Below are 7,708 nucleotides of genomic sequence, written 5' to 3' on the forward strand. Positions count from 1 at the left end.
TTGCACAGTAGGCCAGCGCCTGGGCTTTCAAGAAGAGCAATTCCGTTTTGATCTCACATCAAATCTGCAGCTAGAACATGACAGTCCTTTTACCCGAAGCTTTATTTTAATGTCTTATAATTTCAAAGGTCCTTCTATCCTAGAAACCAGAGATGGGTTTTGCATCTATTTGCTTTTTCTTTCAGGCCACCACAAAGGATTTTGTGGAGTCAACCCAGGCCTGAGAGCGTTAATTATCCCTGGCTTTCATCTTCATGCTCTTGCAGGGGGTTGCTCAAAATGCCTGGTGGCTCGGCCTCTGCACGGAGCCCCTAGCCCAGCCTCCCCGTGGGCTGGGACCTTGGTCTAGGCCTGACTCTGGCTGCTCTGGGGACAAGCTCGTCCTTTGCTGAAGCTGGGACTCCAGAGGGGGGGTCACCGCCACGAAGGTTGCCCAGAACTTTCCTTGCTGCAGAAAGCCCCAAGACTTCTCCCTGCCACACACACAGCTCTTGCCGCTGCGTTCTAGAGGCTGACAGCTTTCTCTCCAACACTGTTCTCCCTGAGTATGGTAAAGCTACACTTGGCTTCCCCAGGAGCTTCCTGCCTAGAAACAAATTTTTGCCACTCTGCTTCTCAAATGGGATATATGATTCATATACCACAAAATTCACCACTTTATATAATTCAGTGGTTTTTCATATGTTCAGAAGGTTGTGCAACTGTCACTGCTATTTCCAGAACATTTTCATCACCCCAAAAACCGACCCAGTCCCCGTAAGCATCAACCCCCTCTTCCCCCTCCCCCGGGTACCCACCCATCTACCTTCTGTCCACAGGGATCTGCCTTCCAGACAGATCCTGTAATTGGAGTGTACGCTATGTGGCCGTCTGTGCGGGTCTTTAGTAGCCATGCCTGAGGCGGCCGACACTGCGGTCCTTAGTTACAGAAGGGACCGCAGGTGAAGGTCAACCCCCCACCGTCAGCATGTGTGGGCTGCCTCGGACACAGGGTCTTTGTGTATCCCCAGTAGCCTCAGAACACCTGACCCAGAGACAGCGTCAGTAAGCACTGGCAGGGCAGGTGCACAGAAGATGGTGCGAGCACGAGGAGCCTTTAGGCTGCTCCTAGTTTGAAACTACTTTTTTTTTTTTTTTTTTTGTGAGACAGAGTCTCGCTCTGTCACCCCGGCTGGAGTGCAGTGGCCGGATCTCAGCTCACTGCAAGCTCCACCTCCCGGGTTCACGCCATTCTCCTGCCTCAGCCTCCCGAGTAGCTGGGACTACAGGCACCGCCACCTTGCTCGGCTAGTTTTTTGTATTTTTTAGTAGAGACAGGGTTTCACCGGGTTAGCCAGGATGGTCTCAATCTTCTGACCTCGTGATCCGCCCATCTTGGCCTCCCAAAGTGCTGGGATTACAGGCTTGAGCTACTGCATCCGGCCTGAAATTGTGTGTGTGTGTGTGTGTGTGTGTGCTGCCATGGAACTGGGCTTCTACAGGGGATGCTCAGGGCAAACTCCTCTTTGCCCGTGTCCAAGTGGAGGGTGGCAGGGCCCCAGGGCACCCAGACCCCACCCGAATTGCTGCAGGAGAACTGCTCGAACCCAGGAGTCGCAGGTTGCAGTGAGTGGAGATCGCGCCACTGCACTCCAGCCTGGGCGATAGAGTGAGACCCTGTCTCAAAAACAAAAAACAAACAAAAAACCCTAAGTGGATTCTGCCGTAGGGCGTGTGGCCTCTCAAGGCCAGGGAGGTCGTTCCTGCTTCGTCCTCGGCTGGCGGTGGCAAGGCTCCTGCCCCTGCCCCGTCTTCACGTAACTTCACCCCGTGTGTGTCCTCTTATCTTCTGGACCCAGTTGTGGGATCTGGGCCTCTCTCAACCCAGGATGGCCCCATCTTGAGATCTTCAGTTACATCTGCACAGACCCCATTTCCAATAGTGATATTCTAAGGTTCTGTGGATGTGGATGGGGGGGCATGTTGTTCGATCCCAAGCCACGTCCCTTTCCATCTCTTTTTTTTTTTTTTTTGACGGCAGTGGGTGGGGTGCAGAGTCTTGCTCTGTCACACAGGCTGGAGTGCAGTGACGCAATTTTGACTCACTGCAACCTCCACCTCCCAGGTTCAAGCAATTCTCCTGCCTCAGCCTCCTGAGTAGCTGGGATTACAGGCGCGTAGCACCATACCCAGCTAGTTTTTGTATTTTTAGTAGAGACAGTTTCACCATGTTGGCCAGGCTGGTCTCGAGCTCCTGAGCTCAGGTGATTCGCCTGCCTCGGCCTCCCGCAGTGCTGGGATTGCAGGTGTGAGCCTCCATGCCCGGCCCCCCTTTCCATCTTGCTGTCGTGTGTGCTTCCCGGCACACGTGCTATGCTGAGTTCAGTCTCATGTAGGGCCTTGGCCTCCTCACCTCACCAGTGCGGCGGCTCTGCCCTCGGGTCCACCCCAGGTCCCGCCATGCTTGTCACCTCCACCCCTGCCCTGGACAATGGCAGTGGCCTGCTAACGGCTCCCCTACTTGGTGCCCGGGCCCCTCAGTCTTCCCATGTGGCTGCGCCAGGGAGCCAGGCCCCTCACTGGGAGTCCGTGGTGCCCACAGCACTGGCCCCATCCCCCCTTCCTGTGTCTCGGCCACGCTGAGGCTGCTCCCCAGTGTTGCTGATCCCTGTGACCGCGTTCCCTGCCCAGACACCCCGTGAAATGCCCTCTAATCAAAAAGCCAAAGACAGCCACACCCACTCTGCACAGCTGGGCCCACCACCCTCTGTCTGTGCACTTTCCACGCTATTCACGTTAGCCACCATCCCCCACCCTCCCGCCTGTCCTGAGCTCCTGGAGAACAGAGAACTCGTTTGTGCCCAGAGCCCAGGTTGGCGCTGGCCCCAGGAGGGAGTCCTGAAGGGCAGACATGCTGAGGCAACTGGATTTTCTCGTCAGTGAACACACGGGCCAGGAACCTGTCCTGGTGCCACTAAAAAGGCAGCAGAGCCGTGGGGTGCAGCAGCACTTGGCAGGGGCGGGGGCAGCTCTGCACGCATGGCGTCTGCCTGGGGACCGCAGGTGTCAGGCCAGGGAGAGCCAGTGCTGAGAGGTCACACATGATGGTTCCCTCTACAGAGTGTTCCAGAAACAACAACGAGGAGAATGGATTGGTGGTCCTGAGGGGCTGAGGAGGGTGGCAGGGTGGAGGTAGCCATGGACAGAAAAGGGCCGTGCCGGGGTCCTCGGACCGTCATTCTGTGTGTGGGTGGTGGGGCCACGAGTCTGCACATGTGAAAGGATCCTATTGGCTTGATGTTTCAGGCTGGGAAGATGACCAGCTCTGGAGGTGGAGGGTGGCGATGGGCACGCGGCAGAGGGAGAGCCACTGAACCGCATGCTTCAGATAGCTCAAGTGGTCAACTTCATGTTTATCACCACGATAAGAAATATGACATAAAACGAAACATACACAGCCGCACGAGTGCAGGGGAGTGGGAACCTGCATGCGGCTACGGCGTGTGTGCTGTGGTCTTGGAGGGTGGCTCACCCAAGCTCCCCTGTGGGGGAAGCCGATAAAGGGCACATGGGGTCTCTGTAGTGTTGCATCCAACGGCCTGGAATCTACAACAACCCAAAAGAGGAAAGTCAAGACGTCGGGAGCCCACTGCCCTCTGGCGAGCCCCTGGAGGCTCTGTGGAATGTTCGGGCTGCATCCTCCCCAGCCCTCCTGGGACTGTCCCCTCCTGGTGCTCTTGCTCGGTCTCTGCTGGAAGAAGGCAGCATGAGGTCAGCTGAACACAAAAGCAAACTTTTCTGCAGGCTGCACACCCGTTGGCATTAGGCTTCTGCAGGAAACATCCCTCCTGGGCTTTGCCACTGCCGAGGGTCCTGGATCTGGGGACATCTCCGGCAGCACCACCAGGCAGAGGCCGTGTGGAGGGCACACAGCAGGCCCAACCCTGCCTGCTGTTCAAATAGTTCATATTCTTACCGCCAGGACTGGCTCCATAAACAGCCCCACCCCCAGGCCAGGGTCTCCACTTCTGAAAGGAGCCAGACAGAGAGGACCCTAGGCTCCTCCATGTGACATGGGGGTAGCCACACAGGCAAGACAGAGGCAGGGTCCCTGGATGTGGCCTAATGACCTGATGAACCTATGAGGTGCAAGGCAGACCTGCATGGGAACCACCACCCCTCCCCAGGAGGGGGTGCTGGAGACAGGGCTCGTGAGAGACAGGGCTACCTGATCGTTTTTTCTTTCTTGTAATTGTCTGGTTCCTTAGGGAAAAAAAATTGCTTCTTTGCAAAAAATCAATGGGTCCCAGTGGATCCATGATGTTCCCCAGAGCCAGGAAATCATTCTGCTTTCTGCCATGACCTCCAGGGGGACAGGCCTGGCCGTGGCCCGGCTGGGTGTTGAGGGTGGGGACCGAGTGTCTCACTCCCTCTACCGTGTTCCCTCCTCAGTCCAGTGGAGATAACAAGACCCACTGAATGAGCCAAGGCCATGCCTTCCCCTCCTGGGCTTGGAGCAGGCTCCCTTCACCCTGCCTGGGCACAGATGGGCACCTTCACTGTTCAGGATCCTCTGGGCTCACAGGGGCCCTGGGTGTTACCGGGGATCCCCAGCCAACAGTGGAACAGAGCCTCATGGGTCTGGTGGCTAGGCCCCCCAACCCCTGTGTGCTGGGCAAGCCACGCCCCCAATGCCCAGCCTGCCACCCCCTACCAGGCCCCAGGGTCCAGGTCCCAGGAAGCCACTCCCTCAGTCCCCCACCCAACCCCAGCGCTAGCGCTTTCTCTTCCTCGCCAAAGAACTTCGTGGCTCCTTAAAACTGAGCGCCCCGGTGGCTCAAGCCTGTAATCCCAGCACTTTGGGAGGCCGAGGCGGGTGGATCACAAGGTCAGGAGATCGAGACCATCCTGGCTAACACGGCGAAACCCTGTCTCTACTAAAAATACAAAAAAATTAGCCAGGCGTGGTGGCAGGCGCCTGTAGTCCCAGCTAGTTGGGAGGCGGAGCTTGCAGTGAGCTGAAATCGCGCCACTGCACTCCAGCCTGGGAGACAGAGCAAGACTCCGTCTCAAAAAAAAAAAAAAAAAAAAAACTGAGCACCCCACCCCACCCGCAATGTCCCTGTCAGTGGAGGGAGGGCCTTGGAGGGAGAGAAAAGGGAGTGGGCAGGTTTGCTCAGGCAGGCGCAGCCCACGCCGCTAGAGTGGAATTTTGGATTTACAATGAAGAGTGCCCTGCATGGGAGGTGCATACTGAAACATTATTCGTCCTGACAATGAAGTTCAGATTTTGAAGTTCAGGGTCCCACATCTTGTCTGGTGACCCTAAGGAGCGTCCTGCATCTTATCTGGTGACCCTAAGGAAAGGAGGTGGTGACCCAAGTGAGGAGGAGGTGGTGACAGGGAGAGTGGTTTTGACACTGATTTTCCTTAGTGGTGCCTGCCGGGAGGGGGTGCCGGGAGATGGGGCCACCTAGGGGAGAGGACGGCCAGGGGTTTGGGGGAACAAGGTACACCCTTCCCCGAAGCCTCCCCTGCCTTCTTCCAGCCCCTGAGGGAGTGGTCTGGAGGGGCTGTGGGCAGGGGCCGAAGCCTGTCCCTGCTGGGGCCACTCAAGGCAGGCCACCTAGGTGAGACCTCTCATGGATGCCTCCTGTGGACAGAAAGGATGGCACCCTCCTCTCTCCAGAGCCTGCTGTGTTGGAAGATGCCTTTCCTGCTGGCGACTATAACAAACAACACATTAGTATCTACCAAAAAATAATCTAACTTCCACTTTTCATTAATCAGAGCCACAGACCTCTCGTGGGTGGGAGTGACCTGTTCTCCCATGAGATAGAGGATGCCAGCCTGGACAGAGTCTCAGCGGGATGCCAACCTGGACAGAGTCTCACCCGGCAGGATTTTTCCCACTCCAACTATAAAAACGCATCTTGTATGGGCTTTAGGAGAGAAGGTGGACTTGGTAACTTGTAAAACATTAAGCCCCAGGGCTAGCTTCCGTCAGGGCTGGATCCAGGTGCTCAGACGACAGCATGGGGAATCCGCCTGCCCCAGCTCTCGGCTTGGTTTTCCTCCGTCTTGTCTGCTCCAGGCAGACTCCCTAGGCGGCCTCGGTGAGGGTAGCCTTGAAGGCAGCCAGGATGGCTTTTCCAGCTGGAGAGGGCACCTCCTTCCCGGGTTCCCAGCCAGGACTGCCACCCACTGGCGGGGCTGGGGATGTGATGTGTGTCACCCCAGACCCATTGTGGTAATGGTGCTGAGCCATGCCTGAGACTCACATGAACCCTGGAGCCCAGGGGTGGAGTTGGCCCTACCGAGCCCACCAGAGTGAGGGGGGAGTGGTTCCCCAGGGAAAACTGCATCTCCTGAGCAGGTGCCTGAGGTGTCCCCGAGAGCTGAGGGGTTCGGAAAATGGTCCCAAGTTATCTGCATGATGTTGACCAGGCCAATTAACCTCCTTCAACGAGATGGGTTTAGCTGAGGAAAGCGCTCAGAGCGGTAGTGCTGTGGGCCGGGAGCCGTTCTTATTACTATGGTCTGAGCGCGTCACATGTGCCTGGCAGCAAGATTATTCCTCCCAGGCGGGCGCCAGAAAAGGACCCCTGAACCTTGGGCCTGCCCCTCCCTGCTCCAGCCCTGCTGGGCTTCTACCCCTCAACAGACCCCTGTGTGTCCTCAGAGGGAAACTGAGGCCCCTCTGGAGCTTGATCCTTGACCCTGCCTCCTGTTCTAGGATCCGAAGACCCTGGATGTTCCCCCCAGCGCCAGTCCCTGTGTGTGCCATCAGGTCCAGGGAGGGCTTTGGCCCCTGAGGGCATTGGGAGCAAGACATCCCTCCATCCTTACCAGACTTCAATGGGGTGGGGTGGGGGTGGGGGGCTGTTTGGTCCACAGGGGCTGAGGGACCTGTCTGAGGTCACACCACTGGGAAGTGGCCCCAGTCAGACCGACCTTCCAGTTCAGCCGACTCCAGACCCCGTGCTCATTTCCAACCCATGAGAAAGGAAAGAGAGAGGGGGTGGGGAGAAGGTGACCCTCCAGGGACCTTGGCGACCTCCCCCAGCCTCCTCCAGCCGGCCACCTCCAGCCCTGCCTGCCGAGAGGCCCAGCGCTTAATGACGTTAGCACGGCACTATCCGCTGCCAGCAGGTGTGTGCATCACCAACAATGGAGCAATTTTCGGTAATGATGGGGAGGCCTGCAGCGGGCGCCAGAGCCGCTTCCTGCCCGCGGGGGCGAGGGTCCTGCTGAGCTGCAGCCAGACAGGGAGAGTGGTGCCAACTGGATTCGGAGGGCCAGGCAGAGGCCACTCAGCAACCGCTGCTCCATCCACCCCCGAGCATGGCCAAGCCCATTCTGCAGGGGGAAAAGCTGAGGCCCAGGGACCCCCGGCCTGGCCTCTTAGATGGACAGGGATGGGAAGGGACAGGGCTGGCATCCTCCCAGGAAGTCTGGATTCTAGTCCCAGCCTTAATGCAGACCTGCTGGGTGGCCTGGGGCGGTCCCCATCCTCCAGGCCTCAGTTTCCCTTCCAGATACACTTTCTGCCTGACCTGGGCAACTGGCACCTCGGGCTCCACAGCCTACCCCTTGCTTCTCCCTTTTCTTTCCCCCAATACCTGCCCCAGCTCGGCTGAGTGGGGCCTTGTGCCCAGCACAATGGAGGGACCCCAGTGGCACTCCATGGATGCTTCCTGTGAAGATCGGCGGAGCTGAGGTCCGGTTC

Source organism: Papio anubis, chromosome 16 (assembly GCF_008728515.1).
Source record: "Papio anubis isolate 15944 chromosome 16, Panubis1.0, whole genome shotgun sequence".
NCBI classification, from domain to species: Eukaryota; Metazoa; Chordata; class Mammalia; order Primates; family Cercopithecidae; genus Papio; species Papio anubis.